This window comes from Trichosurus vulpecula, chromosome 6 (genome assembly GCF_011100635.1).
Source record: "Trichosurus vulpecula isolate mTriVul1 chromosome 6, mTriVul1.pri, whole genome shotgun sequence".
NCBI lineage: Eukaryota > Metazoa > Chordata > Mammalia > Diprotodontia > Phalangeridae > Trichosurus > Trichosurus vulpecula.
Genome location: NC_050578.1, coordinates 277,986,193 through 278,008,708, shown reverse-complemented (window position 1 = coordinate 278,008,708; position 22,516 = coordinate 277,986,193). Strand labels below are relative to the sequence as shown.

Genomic DNA, 22,516 nt, shown 5'->3' with positions numbered 1-22,516 from the left:
CTGTCATTTTATTTTTTAGTGTAACTTCTATTTCATATTTTTTCTCAATTAACAAGCATTTTTCCTCTCCCTATCACTTCTCCCCAAGTGGGAAAAAAGCAAAACCCTGGTTACAAACATGTATGACAAAGCAAAACAACTTCCCACACTGGCCATGTACAAAAAATTTATCTGTGTCCAGAGCAGATCATCCGTTTGTCCAGAGGTGGACAGTACGCATCATGACTTGTCCTCTGGAACTATGGTTGGTCACTGCATTGATGAGCATTCTCAAGCCTTCCAAAGTCAGTAAATCAGTCAATAAATATTTAGTAAATGCCTACTACCTGCCAGGCACTAGAGATACAAAAAGAGGCAAAAGACAATCCCTGTCCTCAAGGAGTTTACAATCTAATTGGGAAGACAACATGCAAACAACATGTATGAACGAGCTTCGTTCAGGGCGTACAGGAAGTCAATAAAGTTGTTTTTACAATGTTGCTGTTATGGCATCAATTGTTCTTCTGGTGCTGTTCATGTCCCTCTGTATCAGTTCACAAAAATCTTCCTAAGTTTCTGTGCCACCATCTATTTTGTTGTCTATTATGGCACAATCCTCAATTGATGGGTGCCACCCTTACTTTCCAGTTCTACACCACCATAAAAAGAACTGCTATAAACATTTATATATATATATATATAGATAGATAGATAGATAGATATAGATATATAGATACTTTCCCTCTTTCTTTGATCTTTTTCAAACCCATTTTACAGATGAAGAAAGTGAGGTTCCCAGAGGTCAGGTGACTTACCCAAGTCACCAAGGTAGTGAGCAGTAGAACTAGGCTTCAAGCCCAGAAGGACTCACTCCAGACCCAACACTAATGATTTTCTATATGCAAGTGGAGGGCTAAATGGTTTCCAGGGTCCTTCTACCTCTAAATTTGAGCTCTGGTCTTTTTTTTTTCTTTTAATTATCGATGTGTTTCATTTTTACATTATAAATTTTACTGATTACCACCCATTCATGAGAGGAGAGGTCTCTTTAACAAACTGAAACAGTTAAGTAAAATGAACAATACAGTGACCTGGTTTAGAAGTAAACATAACATTCCATAATTGTAGCCCCTCCCAATTTATTTAAAATTTTTTTTTAATGAAAAGGAACATTTTCTCTCTCCTACCTCATTGAAAAAAAGAAAAACAAAATCCTTGTAACAAAAATGCATAGTCAAACAAAACAAATTTCCTCAATGGTTGTATACAGAAATACATGTTTCATTCTGCCCCCTTCTCTGGCAGAAAGGGGACAGTGCATTTCATCCATCATTTGCTGGATCCTGGATGGTCACTGGACTGATCGTGGCATCCGAAGCTTTCAAACGGGCTTATCTTTAAGATGTTGTTCCTATCGAAATTGTACTCCTTGTTGTCTTCCCTCTGTTTCAGTTCATACAGGACTCTCCACGTCCCTTTGAAACCATCCATTTTCTCATTTCTTTCAGCACAATATTACTCAATTACACTCAGAGACCACAGTTCACTCAGTCAGTCCTCAATTGATGGGCATCCCCTTAGTTTACGGAGTGGTTGGCTTGGTTTTTGTTTTGCCACCACCAAAAATAAAACATTGCTATAAATATTTTTGTACATATACGACCTTTTCCTGTTTCTTTGATCTCTTTTGGACATAGGACTAGCAGTGGTAGAGCTGGCTCAACGGACATACACTATTTACTAGCTTTTAATATATAAATCCAAAGTTTTTGCTTCCAGAATGGCTGGACCCATTCACAGGTCCACCAACTTTGTATCAATGTGCCCTCCAACATTTAGGATTTTACTGTTTTGTTATCCTTGCCAATTTGATGAGTGTGAGGCAGAGCCTCAGAAGTCTTTTAATCTGACTTTCTTTAATTAGTAGTAATTTGGATCATTATTCATATGGCATATATTTCATAAGGCTTCATTTCTTTCCTTGAGAAATGCCTTTCATATCCTTAGAGCATTTGTCAGTTGGGGAATGACATATATGTGTGTGTGTGTTTATGTATATATGTGTGTGTGTGTATACACACATAAATGCATATATAGATACATATTAGAAATGAGACCTTTAGAGTCCTACCAAATTCCTTTTATGGAGCAAATATGGTTTTGATACCTAAACCAAGGAGAGCAAAACCAGAAAAATAAAACTATAGACCAATATCCCTAGTGAATATTGATGCAAAAAGTTTTAAATAAAACCCTAGCAAGGTGATTACAGCCATATATCACAAAGATATATATGTATATGTGTATGTATGTGTGTACGTATATGTATGTATATGTGTATACATGTATGTATAAAACTAGGTGGAATTTATATCAGAAATTACAGATGGTTCAATATTAGGAAAATAGAAGCATAATTGAACACATCAATAACAAAATCAGCAAAAACTACAGAATTATGTCAATAGATTCAGGGGGGAAAGCTTTTGGCAAAATACAATACCCATTCCTATTAAAAACGCTAGAAAGCACAGGAATAAATGAAGCTTTTCTTAAAATGATAAGTATGTAGATATAAAAAGCTCTAAAACCATCAGCAAGCACTATCTATAATGAGGAAAAGCTAGAAGCCTCCCCAATAAGATCAGGGATGAAGCAAGGATGCCCATTACCACCGCTATCATTCACTATTGTACTAGAAATGCTGGCTACAGCAATAAGACAGCAGTAATAAGATAAATAATAGTATCAAGAAAAACAGTATTAGAAAGCAATCATAGTAAGCAAAAGAAATGGAAGGAATAAGAATAGGCAACAAGGAACAAAGTATCACTTTTGCAGATGATACGATGGTTCTTAGAGAGCTCTAGAGAATCGACTAAAAAACTAGTCAAAACAATAACAACTTCAGCAAAGTTGCAGGATATAAAATACATCCACACAAATCACCAGCATTTCTATGTACTACAAACAAAACCCAGCAGGAGGAAATAGAAAGAGAAATTCCATTTAAAATAACCGCAGACAGTAGAAAATACTTGAGAATCTATTTGCCAAAACACACTCAGGAACTATATGGACATAACTACAAAACACTCATCACACAAATAAAGACAAATCTAAACAAATGTGGGTAGGCCAAGCCAATATAATAAAGATAACAATTCTACCTAAATTAATTTACTTCCTAAATGCCTTACCAATCAAACTACCAAAGAATTATTTCCTAGAGCTAGAAAAAAAATAATAAAATTTATCTGGAAGAATAAAAGGTTAAGAATATCAAGAGAATCAATGGGGAGAAAGTAAAGAAAGGTAACCTAGCAGTACCAGAATTCAAACTATCCTACAAAGTGATAATCATCAAAACAATCTGGTACTGGCTAAGACATAGAGTGGTAGATCAGTGGAATAGATTAGGTACACATAACACAGTGGTAAATGACCACATTAGTCTAGTGTTTGATAAACCCACAGATCCAAACTTTTGGGACGAGAACTCACTATTTGACAAAAATTGCTGGGAAAACAGGAAAGCAGTTTGGCAGAAAATAGGTATCTCACACCATATGCTATGATGAGATGAAAATGGGTACATGATTTAGACATGAAGGGTGATATTTAGTATTAGCAAATTGGAGGAGCATAGGGAAAATTACCTGTCAGATTTATGGATAAGGCAAACATTTATGCCAAACAAAAGATACAGAGGATCATAGGAGGTAAAATGGATAATTTTGATTATATTAAATGCAAGAGTTTCTGTATAAAACTAGTGCAGCCAAAATTAGAAGGAAAGCAGGAAATTGGTAGAAAAAATTTACAGCAAGTTTCTCTGATAAAGGTCTCATTTCTCAAATATATAAGGAACTGAGCCAAATTTATAAAAATAAGAGCTATTCCCCAATTGACAAATAGCCAAAGGCAGTTTTCAGAAGAAGAAATTAAAGCTATCTATAGTTATGAAAAAATGCTTTAAATCACTATTGATTAGAGAAATGCAAATTAAAATAACTCAGAGGTACCACATCATACATATCAGATTGGCTAACGTGACACAAAAGGAATATGACAAATGTTGGAGAGGATGTGGAAAAATGGGGACACTGATGGCTGTTGGTAGAGTTGTGAACTGACCCAACCATTCTGAAGAGCAATTTGAACTCTGCCCAAAGGGCTATAAAACTGTGCAGACCCTCTGACCTAGCAATACCACTACCAGGTCTGTATCCCAAAGAGATCAAAAGAAAAAGCTCTATGTGTAGAAAAACATTTATAGCATTTCTTTTTGTGACAATAAAGAACTGGAAATTAAGGGGATGCACATCAATTGGGAATGGCTGACCAAGCTGTGGGATATGATTGTGACAGAATATTATTATGCTTAAGAAATGATGAGCGGGATAGACTTAAATGAACTGATGTGAAGTGAAGTAGGCAGAACCAGGAGAACATTGTACACTGCAACAGCAACATTGTAACAATTATCAGCTGTGGAAGATTTGTCAACTTTGATCAAGACAATGATCCATGTCACTTCCAAAGGACTCATATGAAAATGCTATCCATCTCCAGAGAGAGCTATTTAACTCAGGACAGACTGAAGCATATTTTTTCACTTTCTTTATTTTTATTTTTGTTTTTGCAACATGGCTAATATAGAAATATGTTTTGTATGACGCCACACGTATAATAGGTATCATATTGCTTGTTTTCTCAATGGGTGTGGGAGAGATGGGAAGGAGGAAGAGACTTTGGAACTCAAAATTCAAAAAGAACGTTAAAAATTTGTAAAATTTAAAATGAAAGAAACGAGACTTTATCAGAGAAACTCGTTGCCTTGGTTTTTCCCCATTAGTTTCCCACTTAATCTTAGCTTTGTTGGATTTATTTGTGCAAAGCCCTTCTAATTTCATGTAATCAGAACGATCCTTTTCGTCTTCCGTGGCCCTCTCTTCCTTGTTCGGTCATTTTCCACATTTTTCTCATTTTTCTGATATGTTTATTATTTGGTCTGTTATATTTAGGTCAAGTATCCATTTGGAACTTAACTTGGTATAAGGTGTGAGGCGTTGGCCTAAATCTAATTTCTTCCACGTGCTGCCACCTTTCCCAGCAATTTTGGCCAAGGAGTGAGTCCTCCTTCCAGTATCTTGGGTCTTTGTGTCTATCCAACACCACTGGATTTGCTGGCTACTGTATGGCATGTACCTGATCTGTTCTACCAATTCTCTCCCTTTTTGAATCAGCACCAAATTGCATTGAGAATTCCTGCTGTGTCAGAAGCCTAGGGCCCAGACATCGCTACACCCGCTTCATTCCCTCTTTTTATTATTGCCGTAGTTCTATAAAGTAATCCACTGGTATTCTGATTGGTTTTGTCTTGAATAAATAAGCTCGTTTAGACAGCTTGTTATTCTGTGACATTTATTTGTCCTTCACACAATAATTAATATCTTCCCAACTATCTCAGGTCTGCCTCTATTTCTGTCAACAGTGTTTTATAGCTGCATTTATACAGTTCTTGTGTGGATCTTGTACTGGTTTAAAAACAGCATTTTAGACATTCTATGGTTATTTTAGATGGAATTTTTTTTTATTTCTCCCTGCTGTATTTGATTGGTGTTATATAGAAGTGCAGATGGTTTGTGTGGAGCCCCAACCCTAGCCCTAAATTTGCAGTGGATGGAGCACTGGGCAAATAGTCAAGAAGACCCAAGTTCAAGTCTAGTTTCAGACTCTAGCTGTGTGACCCTGGGCAAGTCACTTCACCCTGTCTGCCTCAGTTGCCTCATCTGTAAAATGAGCTGGAGAAGGAAATGGCAAACCGCCCCAGTATCTTTGCCAAGAAAACTCTAAAAAGGGTCACAAAGAATGCAGACATGACTGAACAACAACAACAAAACTTTATATCCTACAAGTTGCTGAAATGATTGTTTCAATTAATTTTTAGTTGAGGTTTTTGGGTTCTTTAAGTGTGCTATCATCTCGTCCATAAAAGATTATTTTATTCCTTCTTTCCCTGCACTTATCCCCTCAGTTTCTTCTTCTTGTTTTATTGCCATAGGCAGTAAGTGTGACAGTGAACAGCCTTGTTTCAGCCTAGATTTTATTGGAAAGGATTTTAATGTGTGTTCATCGCATATCATAGTAACTCTTAGTTTTAAATAGAGACTATCATTTTAATGAAAGGTCCATTTATTCCTTTTTTTTTAGTATTTCAACAGAAATAGATTTTTTTCTGCATCTATTGACCTATTTATGCAGATATTTCAATGTCTTCCTCTGAAACTGGGTTGTTTAAATTCTCTATTTCTTGTTCTGTTAATTCAGGTACTTTATATTCTTGTAAATATTGATCTATTTAAGTTGTTGGTTTATTGGTCAGATCAAATTGCTTCAAATAAGAGCCTTTACTCCCTCTGAATTTGCTGTGTGCATCGTCCTTTTTCATTTTGGATCCTGGTGATGAGGTTAACTGTTAACATGCCACTTTAGCCACCCCATGCCTACCCCGTCTCAACTCAACGCAACAGGGATTTTCACCACTCCTTGGGATCGTGGTGTTTAGGGTTGGAAGGGGTTCATCTGAATGGGAGCTCCTTGAGGGGAGGAGCTATTTTCACTTTGTCTTTGAATCCCCTGGTGCTTTGTAGCATGGCACCTGGCACACAGTAAGCACTTAACAGATGCTTGTTGATTGATCAACTCACAGATCATTCCATTCTACCCTCATTCTATTGCAATATTTCTCCTGGCAAACAGTGAGGGGGAAGGGGCTTCAAGAAGGTGTTTTCTTATACTGGAAGAAATAAAAATACCTAATCGATGACCCATGTTGCTCTTTTCTTCCAATGCAACTGCAGAGTTCCGGGTCCCTGCTCCCCTCTCCCATCACTTCTACAGACCAGCCCACTGGGCTAACCCTGTTCAATGCTGCCAGCCTCCCAAACTGCTTCTCATCCCCACCTTCCCTCCTGCTGACCTAGTTCAAACACTGACTGGGTTACCAGCTGTGTGACTCTGGGGGAGTCACCTCACCTCAATCCCTTTTCTGTAAAATAAGGATGAGATTTGCATAACGTACCCCACATGGATGTTTGGAGGAGCCAATGAGCTAACAGATGTAGACAGCTTTGAGGGAAGGTGGGATAGCAATGTGGGCTCTCATTATTCTGGGAGTTTTCACTATCTTGTTCATATCTGGTCCAGCTGTGGGACAACATACCCAATTCTCTAATCTGCCCACCAGAGATCAACCTCACCCTAAGGAAGCCTGGAAGGTAGCACAGAGATCGAAGATGGAGCTCTGGACGTTCACATCGGAGGAGGGGAGGATCAGCACCATGGTCAGGTCCCGCACTCCTGCCTGGCACATAGTAGGATCACCAGTGATGAATGTAATCTATTAATGAGTATTTTAAAGGTGCCTACTATGTGCCAGCCACTGTGCTAGGCACTAGAGATACAAAAACAAAGAAGAAACCAGTCCTGCCCTCCAGGAGCTTACATTCTATTGAGGGGATACAGCATACAGCATATAGATAATATGGAAATTAGAAAAAAGAAATACAAAGTTGTTTGGGTGGGGAGATATTAGTAATTAGGGAATTCCAGGAATGCCTCTAGAAAGATGCGTTTTCAGAATTGAGTCTTAAAGGAGGGGAGGGAGGTGCAATTCCAAAAGATGAAGGGAAGGGGTAGGGAGAGAGGTTGGTTGTGCCTTGCAGAGGCACAGAGAATCAATGCATCAATCAGCACTTATGAAGCACCTGCTGTATACCAGGCACCGGGTTACGAGAAGAAGATGCAAAGTCATGGGTAAGGAATAAAGAGGCAGTATACATAAAGGCTCGGAGGCCTGAGTTAAAAGCTGGAACCCAGCTGGTATTTTATCCTCTAGGCAAGAGGGGGCCACTGAGGCTCTGCAGGTGTAGAGATGAGAAATAAAGCTGATCCCTGCCATCAAGGAGCCGCTGTGAACCTAAGAAACAGGACACAGACAAAATAAACATGGCAGCTTTCCTCAAGTCAATGAAAGGAACATGATCACAGATTGAGGGAGGGAGGCAACAAGCAATTATTAAGTGGCTACTATGTGCCAGGGGGGCTTCTAGGTGGCACCACAGTGCACAGAGCACCAGGCCTGGGGGCAAGAAGACTCAGCTTCCTGAGGTCAAATCCCACCTTCAGACACTGACTAGCCGAGTGACCCTGGGCAAGTCCCTTCACCCTGTTTGCCTCAGCTTCCTCATCTATAAAATGAACTGGTGTCTCTGCTGAGAAAGCCCCAAATGGGGTCACGAAGGGCCGGACGCAGCTGAAAAAGGAGTGAAAGACGACAATGCGCCAGGTGCTGCACTCAGTGCTTTACAAATATTACCTGCCTTGAAGCTCACGACAACCCCAGGAGGAAGGGGCTGAGGAAACTGAAGCAGGCAGAGATCAAGTGACTGACCCAGGGTCACACAGCTAATAAATATCTGAGGCCTGATTTGAACTCAGGTCTTTCTGACTTCAGGCCCGACACTCTGTCCATCGCACTACCCAGCTGAATGATGGCTGGAAGATACCTCAGAAGCCATCTAATCCAACCCTTTCATTTGACAAATGGGGAAACTGAGGCCCAGGCTGTCTAGTCCCAGTCCCTCATTTTGCAGAGAAGGATACTGAGGCCCAAGGGAATCAGGTCCATAAGGAATCAGTATTGGAGGCGTGATTTGGGGCCCTGCCCTCTGATACCGGCTCTGGGGCTCTTCCCACTGACCCTGAGGCCTCCCTGGAAAAGGGAAGAGACTCTTTTTCTGGCCCGAGAGGGGAGAATCAGGAGGCTGGGGGATCCAAGGAAGAGTTCCCTCACATGAGGCCCTTCCACAAGAGGAACGGGCTGCTCTGAAAGTGAGGCCCTGAGAGGGGCCTCCAAGCAGAGGCCATGTGCCCACTTACCATTAGAGCGTGAGCTCCCAGAGGGCAGGACTTTGTATGCTTAACAGAGTGCCTGGCACATAGTAGGGGCTTAATTAAGTCCTTGCTGACTGACTACCCTTTGGGGATATTCTATATTGGAGCTGTGATAGTCTCAGTGCCCCGACAAAGGAAAAGCAAGGCAAAGCAGTAGGAAGTGTAGGACTTCGGCCAGAGCATCTGGGTCCAAATCGACTTCTGCTCCTTCAGAACTGTGGGACCTTAGGTCAGCCCCTCCCCCTTCTGGGCCTCCACTTCCTGATCTATGGAATGAGAGGGGTGGGCTGCATGGCCTTGGCTCTCCTGCTCTGAGCTTCAGGCCTTCGTCTCCAAAGTGGAGGCTCTGCTCCTCTCCCTCCCTGGTGGGGGGTGCCCACCAGCCTACTCCTCTTCCCCAGGAAGCCTGGATGTGAAGCTTGGAGGCAGCTTCTTCTGCTTAGACAGGAGGCCCAATCTGGGGACAGGGACAGGAACGCTCAAGCCGAGCCCAAGACCAGAAAAATGAAGCTCCCTGGACTCTGGCTCCAGCATGACTCGCATTCCTTTGGCCCCTGCTGCATAACAGATGCCTGTGGGTTCCCTTCGGCAGGAGCCTCAGAACCAGGCAGGACCACGATTCGGGAACCTATCTGCCCAGGCAGATGGCATGGAGGAAGGGCGACTTCCGAAGACGGCCTTCCTGGAGGGAGCGGGCTGGCACTTCGGGAACTGCCCAGGTCCGGAGTTATTTTGGGGCCTTGACATTTTGAGTTGGGAGGAGAGGCTTGGATTTCACCCTGTTGTTGATTTGAACCTGGGAATACCAGCAGCTCGAGCTCAGGACCAAGCCAGGTCCTGGCCAAGGCCCAGGCTCTGGCTGGTAAAGCGTGTGCAAAGTGAACTCTAACCTAGAAGAAGACCTCAGAGCCTCTCAGCCCTGGGGGGGTAGCCCCAGGAGCTGGACAATGGACATACAGCAGTTTCCAGGCCAAGCGATTCCTCTTGCACAACTTGGAAAAAGCACCTTCCTGGCCCCCTCCCCCCATTGCCAGGACTACCTTCACTTTCCACTCAGCCAAAGAAGGGAGAGAGGGAGGGAGGGAGGGAGATGGGTAGCCTAGGAAGCCTTCTTGAAGCTTCCCACATGCCACAGAGGTTGTCTGGGGGATTGCCAGTCATAATGTAATACATCTGCCTGCAACCAGGAACACCATCGATGGAAGGGGTCCTGGGGGAATGTGGCTTTGCCTAAGCTAACTTGTATTTAATTTGTATATATCTTGTATTTGCTTAGAGGACCATGGACTGGTCCTCTAAGCTCCCTGAGGGCAGGGACTGTTATGTCTTTGTCTCTGTACCAGCACAGTTGGTACCTGTGACATCACTGCTATTGAATAGCATTCACATATTCACAGCTATTCGATAAACTTAAATGGCAGCCAACTTCAGGGAGATCACAAATTCTTAGCATCTCAGAGGTAGATGCCATCAGAAAAGGAAGAGACCTTAGAGATGGTCTGGTCCAATCCTCTCACTTCGCAGGTAAGGAAACCGAGATAGAACAAGGACCCAATCTGTCCAAAGTAACAAAGATGATCAGCCACAACATTAGAATCAACCCCCACTGAGGCCAATCCCAAACTCATTCTATGACAATACACTCTCTTCGCTTGGGTCTGTCACATCCTCAAATCAGCACAGAATTCCAGAGCTGAAGTCAGCCTGTGCCTGACCCAGATTGCCCTCGAGGACACCCCACAAAGGGGCCATCCCAGTCTGCCTGAAGACCAGCATAAAAGGAGAGCCCATTGCTGCTCCAGGAAAGACACGCTGCTCAGGGATACCTCTCACTGTTGAGAAGGTTTCCTGATATCAAGCCTCAATTTGCCACTTCTAACACATTATTCTTTGCTCTGCCCTTGGCGCCAAGCAGAAAAAATAAAATCCCTCTTCTATGTGACAGCCTTGAAGACAGATCTATGCTTGCAGACAGATTTCATGCCCTCCTCCCTGCCTCAGTCTTCTCTTCCACAAGCTAAGAATTCCCATTTCTTCAACTGATGCGCCTCTGTATGGTTTGAAAGGCAGGCCCTTCCCCATGCCAAAGTGACCTTCTCTGGTCACTCTACAGCTCATCAATGTCCTTCTTAAACCATGGCCCCTAAAATGAGATAGGGCAAATGGAAGCACACTGCTGGAGACACCTCTGAGTACTCAAGCTTCAGTTTCCAAACCTGCAACTCGCTCATAATAACAGTTGGCACTTCTAGAGAGGCCCAGAATTGGCAAAGTGCCTTCCATCTCACCAAATATGTGAGGCAGGTGCCAGTGTCCCCATTTTACAGAGGAAGAAACTGAGCCTCAGGGAGGTTAAGTGACTTGCCCGGGGGCACTTAGCTAGGACATCCCAGAGGCAAGATTTGAATCTAGGCTTTTCTGACTTCACTCCTAGGATCCATTTAAAGGTAGAAACTTGTGGAACAGAATTAAAGGCAAATACGGAAGCAATAAAGCACACCCCATCTTATTGCACTTTGCTTTACTGCACTTCTCAGATTTTGGGTTTTTTTTTTTGGAGGGGGAAGGCAGGACAATTGGGGTTAAGTAACTTGCCCAAGGTCACACAGCTAGTAAGTGTGTCTAGCATCTTAGACTGGATTTGAACTCAGGTCCTCCTGACTCCAGGGCCGGTGCTCTACTCACTGAGCCACCTAGTTGCCCCTCTCAGATTTTTTTTTTGCAAGGGGCAGTGTTGAGGGGTCCACACAAATTGAAGGCTCATGGCAACCCTGCATGGAGCGAGTCTGTCAGCGCCATTTTCCAGCAGCGTGTGCTCACGCCGTGTCTCTGAGTTCCTTTTGGGTCATTCTCACAATATTTCAAACATTTTCCTTACCATTCTATCTGCTCTGCTGATCTGGGATCAGTGATCTTTGATGTTACTGCTGTCCTTGTTTGGGAGCACCACAAACCACACCCACATGAGACACTGGTAAATGTGTGTGTTCTGACTGCTCCCAACTGACCGCTCCCCACCACTCCCCTCTCCCTGGGCCTGCCTGTTCTCTGACACGCAACGATGTTGAAGAATATTACAGAAATTGAGCAGATAAAGCAGTGGAAGGGTTTGGGAGGACTGACCCCAATTGTGAAAGAAGTTCTCCTTGGGGTGAAATACTATCAAACAGCATTGCGTGCCAGAAAGAAATCTTTCATGAAAGGAAGAGTCAAATGCAGCGAATTTCACTGTTTTGTTATTTTAAACAATTGCCGTGGCCACCCCAGCCTTCAGCAGCCACCCCCGATCAGTCAGCAGCCATCGACATCGAGGCAAGACCCTCCGCCAGCAAAGAGGTTGGGACTCGCTGAAGGCTCACATGGCACTTAGCATTTTTCAGCAATAAAGTATTTCCAATTAAGGTATGTACAGTGGTCTTTTTATACATAATACTATTGCACACTGAAGAGACTACAGCATAGTGTAAATATAACTTGTATATGTACTGGGAAATGGGAAAATCGTGTGACTTGCTTTATTGAGATATGTGTTTTAGTGAGGTGGTCTGGAACTAAATCCGAAATATCTCCAAGATATGCCTGTACTGAGCACACTTCTGGCGAGCAGGAGACAATGACAGGGCAAGGGGCTTAATCTGTCTGAGCCTCAGTTCTTTACCTGTAAAATTAAGGAAGCGTGACTACGAGGAAATCAGAGAATCACGGGAAGAGCTGCATGAACGGATGCAGGGAGATATAAGTGGAACCAAGAAAAAAAAACAAAACGATGTACTTACATTAGTAAGTGCAGAAGAAAGCCTCCAAGGAGGCCGCACTCTAATCAAAGGTCCCAGAGAACAGACAACAAAGGACATATCTCTTCCTCCTCTCACAGAGAGGTGGGACATTCCTGGCAGCAATGGCCATCTTCCCCAGGTAGGAGAGGTAACTGTATCTCATAGTTTTGCTAAACTGTTTTTTTTTCCTTCTGACAGTAGAAAGGGAGGAAGGGGAGTGTGTATTTTCAGAAAGGACTGGTTTGTAAAAACAAAATGTGTCAATAAAGCTTATTTTTAAAAATAAAATGAAAGAAGTTGGATTAAATGGTCACTAAGGTCTCTTCCGGAGCAGCTAGATGGTGCAGTGGATGGAGCGCTGTGTCTAGGGTCAAATCCAACCTCAGACCCTTACTAGCTGTGTGACCCTGGGCAAGTCACTTCACCCTATTTGCCTCAGTTTCCTCATCTGCAAAAGGAGCTGGAGAAGGAAATGGCAAACCATCCCAGTGTCTGCCAACAAAACCTCAAACAGGGTTGTGGAGAGTCACATACAACTAAACAATAACAAAAGCTTCCTTTGGAGTTCTACATATATGATCTTGTGATCCCTTTCTCCTCCAAGCCTTCTCAGAGGCCCACCCCCCCTGCCCCCAGGCCATAGCGTTGGCTTCCTCCCCAGAGCTCAGAGGTCATTTACTGACCTCACCATTCAAAGGGCCCAGATAGATCGCTCAGGATCCTTTGCTGTCTGCTCCTAATGCCCAAGGAGACTCCAAGCTCCAGAAAGGCAGGGATCATCCTGCACGTGCATTCTATACAGCACTGAGAGCCCACAGGCTCAGCAAAAGTTTGCTAATGGACAACATTCAGGGAGTGAGAGAAGGGACTCCCACCTAAGAAGCATCGGCAGTTCCACATAAGCTTTTCCCCGTCTGCTGGGCAAGCCACAGCACCTCTGGGGCTCAGTATTGTCATCTGTAAAATGGGAGGACTGGACTGGATGATGTCTAAGGAATTCCAGCCTGCTCTCTACGATCTGTGACGCCTCCCCTCCCCCAGCATTCTCACAGCAGCAGCAGCAAGCGTGCAGGAGGGAAGGAAACGGCCAAAGAGAGGAAACCAAACACGGGCCAGGATCAGATTTTCTGAAATCAGGGCATGTTTTTGTTCTCACTGGGGCCCTCCAGCACAAATGTTTCATGTTACCAATCCAGGCTGACCCCCTGACAGCTCATGGACAGCGGGCCAAGGCTGCAGGGCAAAGGCAGGGAGAGTGAAGGGGGACCAGAAGGGACAGGGAGAGGCATCTGTCTTTTCGTTGCTTTCCAGAAAGAGGGAATTTCTGCCCTGATCTCCTCCTGCCCCAGGGACGGCCTGAGCCAAAGTCGGCCTCAGCTCTCACCAGATCTTGGGAAGGGACGGGAGAACAGTACAGTTAGGAGACTCTAATGTATTTGCTTTGGCTGAAGGCTCGGAAAATTCTCCATGTGTGCAAAGGCTTAATGGCCAAAGACCACTTTCCCACTTTCCTAAGTTCTCGGGTATTCTCCACCATGGGTGAGAAGGAAGTCTCCCTGCCCCCTCCCCTGTCCCAGGGACACCGCTCCAGGGAGGCCCAACCGAGGAGCTCCCCTCCTGTGGACAGCTGGCTGGGCTGACCACACCCCACCTTCTGGAAAGAGGAGCAGAGATTTATTAAATGCCTGCTAGGCACAAAGCACTGGACCAGGCACAGAGGGAAAAGGCCAGCATTAGCTGTGACACAGCCCCTTCCCTTGCTGAGCTCACATAAACACACAGAGAAAACACAGAACATGACACAGAAAAGGTATCTGAGAACTGGAAAAGAGGTCTTGGGAGCCCTGACAGGGAAGGGCACCATCGCTGTGGCAGGCTTGGGGAGGGAGATCATGGAAGGCCCCCTGGAGGAGGAGGCCGTGGAAGCTCCAACTCTCCCTGTCCTTGGCGCTGGTAACACAGCTCTCTCCCAAGGATAATGAGCCAGAAGGCACATTTATATGCACCTACTAGGTGCCAGGCCCTGTGTGCCAGTGGGACAAAAACAAAGCCCTCCTTGCCTTCAAGAAACTGACATTCTACTGGGAAGGAACAAAATGTTTCCAGATCAGTAAAGACAAGACCAGGATGGTGCCAGGCCCTTACAACAGAGGGGTTCTGGGAAGCCTTCAAAGAGAAGCTGGTGCCTGAGCAGATGGCAGGGGCTAGTCACCACTAACCTTCCCCAGGGCCCCCTTCATGTCTCCCTCCTGCCCGGAGAATAACGACACTGGCATTTATATGGCACTTCAAGGCTCGAAGTGTGCTTCACAGATATCTCGTTTTACCCTCACAGCAATCCTGGGGGCGCGGAGGGGGAGGGGCTATCATTACCCTGTTTTATAGATGAGGCAAACAGAGTTAAGTGATTTGCGCAGGGTCCCGGAGCCAGGAAGTGTTCAAGGTAGGATTTGAACTCTGCTCTTCCTGACTCTCATCTAGCCACATGGCTGCCTCTAAGCCAAAGAGAAGGGGGTGGGTTCTAACGAGGCTGAGGAGGGAGACTCCACCAGATCTTCTAACGACTACACTAAGGGATGGGGATGAGGAGAGGGTGGAGGGTGGCTTGGCTGCCTAGAAGGACGATGGTGTCCTTGACTGCACAAGGGAAAGGAGGAAGATGCCACTCTCCCGTCCTGCCCCCTTCTCTTTCTGCAGAGCCCTTGTGAGGAGGCTGAGGCAGGGCTTTAGATGGGCCAGATGCCTGCCCCGTGCCAAGGTTCCCTTCCAGGCCCAACTCGAGAACAGGCCAGCAGTTCTGTAAGTCAACATGGCAGGTTGAGAAAGAGCCGGGATGGGAGCAGCCAGCAGCCTGTGCCCAGATCTGAGGTGGGGGCGGGCCGGGGGGGGGGGAAGGCAGGCTGAGATCAGCAGGTCAGGATGGGTGGTGCCTATTTCTCACAGAGGAGCAAGCAGATTGTTAAGTGCTTCAAGCCCACCTGCCAAATGCCAAGAGGAAAAGGATCTTTTGGGCAGCTTGGTGGAGAAATCAAGCATGTTGGACTTGGAGTCAGGAAAAGACCTGAGTTCAAATCCTGACTCAGAGACTCACTAACCTAGGTGAGACACTTAACTTTTGTCTTCCTCAGTTTCCTCATCTGTAAATTTGGGGAGGGGGGTGGGAAACAGTATCTGGCTCACAAAGCTGTTGTACAGATCGAATGAGAACCTTTGTAAAGTGCTTTGCAAACACCAGCTACATAGATTCTAGCTCTATCATGATGATTCCATCCCGAGGCCCTGGCCCAGCTCTCTTTTCTCAAGCTCCCTAAAGAAAAGTCTTTGCGAATGGGATTTTTGCATGCACAAGATCCAGCCAGCATTCAGAAAGGAGGGAAGTGAGGCCTGGCAAGAGAAGAGCTTGTGGGGGACGAGAGGTCCTGCCCTCTCCCCTCACCCTCCCCCACAACTGTACCAACCACAGTTTGATTCAGAGCTGGGACCGGGCCAGTCCAAAGTCTTTGTCGTTCATAGGAGGAAGCTGAGGCCCACAGAAAAGAAACGACTCACCCAAGGCCATGTAAATGTCATTCTCAGATGTTTGCACTAAAGAAATGAGGCCCCTCAGCCAGCCATGAACACTTGATTCTCACAGGGCCCTGGTGATGGAAGGCCACGGTTAGCCGGGCTCTTCTCAGCCCTGGGGGACAAGGGGTGACTCGGAGGTCACCTCCAGGACTGCAGCCGGCCCTGTAGGGCCGCAGGGAGCTCCCCACCACCGGCAGGCGGCCAGGGTCTGGGGCAGGCTTAGTCAGAAAGGAGCTGACTCCAGGGCGCCCAAGGAGCTTTTCAGCTCTGATGTTCTGAGACTGGGGAGGAGGGAAGGAGAGATGGAGACCACAAGATCTGGGTTCAAGTCTTGACTCTGATAAAATACTGACTGTGGGACCAGGGGGCACCAACTCCCTCAGGCAACAACCTCCTAGAATCACAGATGTAAACATGGAAGGGACCTTGGAGGCTATGCAATTCTGACTGCTCATTATACAGATGAAGAAACCGAGGCCCAGAGGGGTTCCGTGATTTGCCCAGGATCACACAGCTTATAATTGGGCAGGGTTTGAACCCAGGCCTGTTGGACTCTCTGGGCCTCAGTTTCCCATCTATTAAAATGAGAATGATAGTTATGGCACTCCCTTCCCCCACAGGGGTGCCTTTTACCGTCCTTAATCCAATCAATCAATGGCAGTCCTTTTTAATACGTGGTTAAAGACTTGTTCTGTCATGTAGAATTTCTTATTGCTTGTAATTTACTGTGCCCGCCTCAGCAAAGCCACAGAGGAGCTGCCGACTAAGACACAGCTGTAATGGCCTTGGGTGCAAATGGACATTCAAAGGTCGTTCCCCAATTCAGATCCTAGGATCGTCCGCCAAGAGTTGCAAGGTCCTTGGAGGCCACCTTGCCCAACCCCTTCATCTTCCAGGTGAGAAAACTGCAACCCAGAGAAAGGGAGAGCCTTGTCCAAAATCACAGAGGCCATAGAGGACAACCAGTATTTGAACCCAGGTTCTGCCTCTGATGCCAAATCCCGTGTTCTTTTCACTGCACCAACCCGGCTCCTGACATGATTTGAATACATGATCAGAAGATTTTAGAGATGGTTAAATAGAGGGGGGAGAATCAAAGATTCTTCAAGCATTTCAATTATCCCCAAAATCTCGATGGCCCCCTTTCAAAGAGAAGAAATAATTCAAAAACAGCACCAGGATTTGAAGTCAAAGGCTCCTTCCCTCACGGCGCCAAAGCTATGAGGATTGAAGTTACTGCCAAGTAAGGCCAGATAAAATTTCTCAAACCTCAGAGGTACAAATCATTCATCAACCCTGCAAAGGCAACCTTTGAGACATCAGACTTCAGAAGCCCATGACTCATGTTTTAAAAATTAACCCCAAACAACTTGAGAAGTCCCTAGTCAAAATTTAAAGGGCAGTGATACACCACGCAAATGTAAAAGGATTAGACTTTAAAGTGATATTGTCTCTATTCCCCTAAGATAAAAACAAGCTAAGAGAGATTTCTAAGCAGGACACAACTATCCCTGATGGGTGTTTGGAGCTGCTGTCAGAGTTTTGGAAATTATTGATTTCTACAGGAAAAAACAATACAGGTCTGAAGGATTTTAACTTATTTACTTGGGTTTGGAGCAACACACACCCCTGAGCTATTCTGGTCTCAGAAAAACACTGAACTACAGAGGAAATGATTCAAGTCATCTCATTCCCATTCAATAATGCTCCCCTGCTCCCCTACCCCAACACACATACAGTCCTTCTAAATGCCTAATGAGACAAGATGGAACCAGGAGAGCCCAAGCAAGCCCTGAGAGGCAGTGAGCTACATGGCACTCCCCACTCACATCAGAAACCAGTAAATTACACCGTTGTAGTAGGCAGCGCCAGAATGTTCAAGTGGTGAGAATCCTATGTTTAAGTGGCTACCACAAAGCCCTTGTGCTCTTGTCTTTTCCTATCTCCAAATAAACAACCAACTTAACTGAGAGAATGAACACCCCTCCCTTCTTCCCCACAGAGGTGGGGGACTTTGGGTATGGAATAGTGCATGTACTGTCAGGCAGCTGATGCGTTGGTTGGTTTTGCTGAACTGCTTTTTCTCCCCCTCTTTCTTTTTCAATCTTCACTACAAAGGATGGCTCATGGGTAGTGGAGGAAGGAGGAATATAAAAATGATGATATAAAAATTACCATAAAAAGGTAAAAAAAATTTCTTAAGCAGCCAACTTCCTGGCCTGTGTAAGAGTTCATGAAAAGAAGCCCTAGAGACTGGTTTCCCTGGGGAAACATTTCGATCTCCTAAGGACTCAGGCAAATGCAGCTGCAGGCAACCCATGAAGTAGTTCCTTTTAAAAACCAGGCCCAGGTATGACTTAAAAAGCACAAGGGGAAGGCCTTGAACTGTAATCACAGCCACGAGTACTGGGATTTCAGGAGATGTCCTCAAATTCTTCTCTATCCATGTTAATGTCTAGTGGTGATTTCTGGCAGCTGGCTGCTTTAATCCTGACACCACCCAGAAAACCCAAACTGTGACTGTGGATCCTCCATGACACGAGGTGAGGGCACATTGCTAGGGAAATTCTCTGATTGTGAGAGTGGTGTGCATACCTTTCACGCCCTGCCACAATTAAGGAACCAAACAGGGAATGCTGAACCTGGAGAAAAGAAAGGGGACACACTAGCAGTCTCTACATATATGAAAGGCATAGAAAAGAGATTAGATTTGCTCCGCTTGGCCCCAGACACTGACAGGAGGGCTCTGCAGACACCTTTCTGGGAGCCATGTGGATGGGGAGAGAAGCACTGCTTTACTGACAGCTGATTGACTGGAGAAAAACCCTCCAAAGGGTTTGTTTCTGCTGTCTTTCATCTTCCTCTCCGGTTTGTGGGAGAATCAGAGAAGGAAAGACAGACTTTGCTCGGCTGTGAGTTGTGCTGGTTGGAGCAGAGGTATGGCTTTGCTGAGAGATTAATGGAAAAAGCAGAATCCCTTGCTGCTTGTCTGAGCAGGAGAAACTTTTCCGAGGCCCAGAGCAGATCTGAGGAGCGTGGTGGTTTTCAGGCTTAAGGGAACTGCTTATCACTGAAAAAGTATAACACTCAGAGTACTGCCAAGAGTGGCTGTGTGTTAAAAGAGACTGACTTCAGCAGCCCAACATCCCAGCAAGTCATTAATAGTACAGATCGTTCCTTAAAGAGAGCAGGGACATCAAAGCCAGCAGTCCAGGGTCATTATAGGGCCGTGTGTTTCCCCATTCATGTGCCTCTTGACTGTGTGTGCCCACTTCCCCATAGACATTGTGTGCATTGGAGAGAGAATACGACTGAGGTTTCAGAGCTGACTGTTAGTTTTCTCATTCTTGTTTTTGCTTTCTACTGGGTAAATGCTTGTGTTTGCCTTCTAGTTCAGTCAATGCTTTATGTTTAAGAGTCCATGGTATTATTGTGATTGATCTGTGCAAATGGGAAGCATGCTGGTAGGTGCTCAGAAGCTACAGTGTTGAGTATTATGAATGCTTCCCTCACACCTAGATCATCTCTAGGACCCTGAGAGGATGGAGCTATCACCTCATGAGTACTATTCTGGGGAATCATCCTCACCCAGGTGGGGTGAGCAAACCAGCCACAACCTAGAGAAAGAGAGCCTGGGAAGAGGTGGGTTGCCGAAAAATAGTAATATACGTAACCCTAAAGTGCAAAGCACTTTATAGGCACTATCATGATTTAGTGAATAGAACATTCAGCTTGAGGTCAAGAAAACCTAGATTAAAATTTTTCCTCTAGCACATGCTAGCTGTTTGACCACAGGCAAGTCACTTAATGTCTCTGATCCTCAGTTTCTTTTGCTGGAGAGTGGGGATAATAACATTGCCTACCTCATAGAATTACTGTGAGGCTCAAATGTGTTAATGTCTGAAAAGTCCATTTATCATCATCATCATTGTCATCACCACCATCATCATCACCATCACAATCACCATCATTACTACCATCACCATCACCACCACCATCACCATCATCACCATCATCATCATCACCATCACCACCATCACTACCATCATCATCACCACCACCACCACCATTATCACCATCATCATCATCACCATCACTACCACCACCATCACCACCATCATCACCATCACCACCATCACTACCATCACCACCATCACTACCATCACCATCATCATCATCACCACCATCATCATCACCATCACCACCATCACCATCACCACCACCATCACCATCATCACCATCACCACCATCATCATCATCACCATCACTACCACCACCATCACCACCATCACCATCACCACCATCATCATCACCATCACCACCATCACTACCATCACCACCATCATCATCACCATCACCACCACCACCATCGCCACCACCACTACCATCCCTACCATCACCATCATCATCATCATCATCACCATCGCCATCATCACCATCATTTGAAAGCTAAGGAAGTAGTGTGGGATGGTGGGAAGGTGTTTGAACAATCCAGCTAGCAGCCGCTGTAGGGGCGTAAAACCAACAACAACCAGCACACAGAATGCTGCAAGCCCAGGTTCTTTTGATCTGCTTTACTAAGGAAAGCAACATTAAGGGGTTAACAATCTTACTTTAATCCAGCATACAGACATCATTCACTTAGTTCAGGGGAAAAAGCTAGCACTCTGAACTTCAGAGCAAACACAAATTACAAACAACATTTATGAACAGACCAAATACAATTCATAGTTACCAAGGAACCATCAACAGCCGGGAGCTCGACAAGGCTGGCTCAGAGTCAAGCACCACTCCTGCTGCAGCTCAAGAGCTCCAGAAAAAGAAAGCCAACCTCTGATTTTACATATCTTGTTCAGGGTCAAAGGTGAGTCACGCATGAGACTCACCCACATGACTTAAAATCGTCACAAAAATGCAACGAAACCCACGTGATCTAAAAGCCTCTGTTGTCACAAACATGTCACTCAAACCCATGTAAACTAGGCTTTCCCTTGAGGGAAGGAGGTCATCAAAGACTCCTAATTTAATCAAGGAAACACAGGCCAAACTCTTCAAGGGCATTTAGTTGAATAAGTGCTAAGAGCCCATCTTGATAGCCAATACAGAAGGAAGGAAGCTTCTGGAGTCTGAGGACCCGGTTAAATTCAAGCCCTGTCACTTACTGCCTGTGTGATCTTGGGGCAGTACACTCAACCTCTTTAAGCCTCTGTAAAACAAAGAGGATGGAACATATGGCCTTCCAGGGGCCCATCTTGATTTAATCAACGATCCTGGGAAGATGCAGGAGATCAGAAATGATGTAACTTGCCCATGGTCATACAACTAGCACATTCAGAGGAGGCACTTGAACCCAGACCTCCGCTGCCCTATCCTGCCTCTCATTGCCATAATGGCTGCATCTGACAAGTGTTCAGGACTGATGCATCCCAGGGAAGGGTGAGGGCTGAGCCAAGACAACCAAGATCTAGTCTCTGTCCTTGAGGAGCTCTCAGGCTAGTCTGAAAGACCTGCTCACCAATTAAGAGCAGAGCAGAAAGGAGATACACTATAAAAAGAAACTGCATACACTTACTGGGTCTCGTGCATCCAAACAAGCCTTGTCCCTCAAAAGCAGTCACCCTGGGAGGCCGAGCACTTATTCAGCAGTGCTGCTGGACTGCAGCATCCTGCCTCCCAGGCACACACATAGCAACAATGGTGACTATATTGAGTCCCTAGTCCTGGCTCCTCACCAGGAGTGTGATCTTGGTGGGGTCACCTCCAGCTCCAGGCCTGAGCCCTCAGTACTCCCTCTAGAGAGCATGACTGCCCCCAGCCCTCAAGGAAGCATGTGTGACCCCACGTTTAGCACTGACACATTTAGCACTGACACCTGCGCATGGCTCATATTTTGAGAAATAGCCATGGGATCAAGGACAGCCCTTCTCAGCTCCTGGCCTTAGCTCTGTCTCCCTGAAATGGGGCCACTGAGTCACCCAAGAGCTCCCTGTACGGGATGTAGAGGAGTCTATCTTCTCTTCTAACGATCAGGGTGTTTCTCTCCTAGACTTACTAAGGAACTCATCTTCCGTTAACATCCCCATTCGAGCCCTGACTTCAGACGAGAAGACAGCGTAGGGGCAAGGGTGTCACTAGCCCCAAAACCAGCTCGGATACTGCCTAGCTGCATGACTGTGGGCCAGTCACTTCACTTCTCTGAGACTCAGTCATGCCACCTGTATTTTAGGAATAAT

The 22,516-nt window shown here is 45.3% G+C and overlaps 1 protein-coding gene across 1 annotated transcript in view; it reads right to left on the bottom strand.

Moving 5' to 3' along the window:
* The window catches only part of LRP5 (LDL receptor related protein 5), a 145,260-nt gene that overhangs the window by 81,504 nt on the left and 41,240 nt on the right, over nt 1-22,516 (bottom strand). The gene's annotated exons all lie outside the window — the stretch shown is intronic.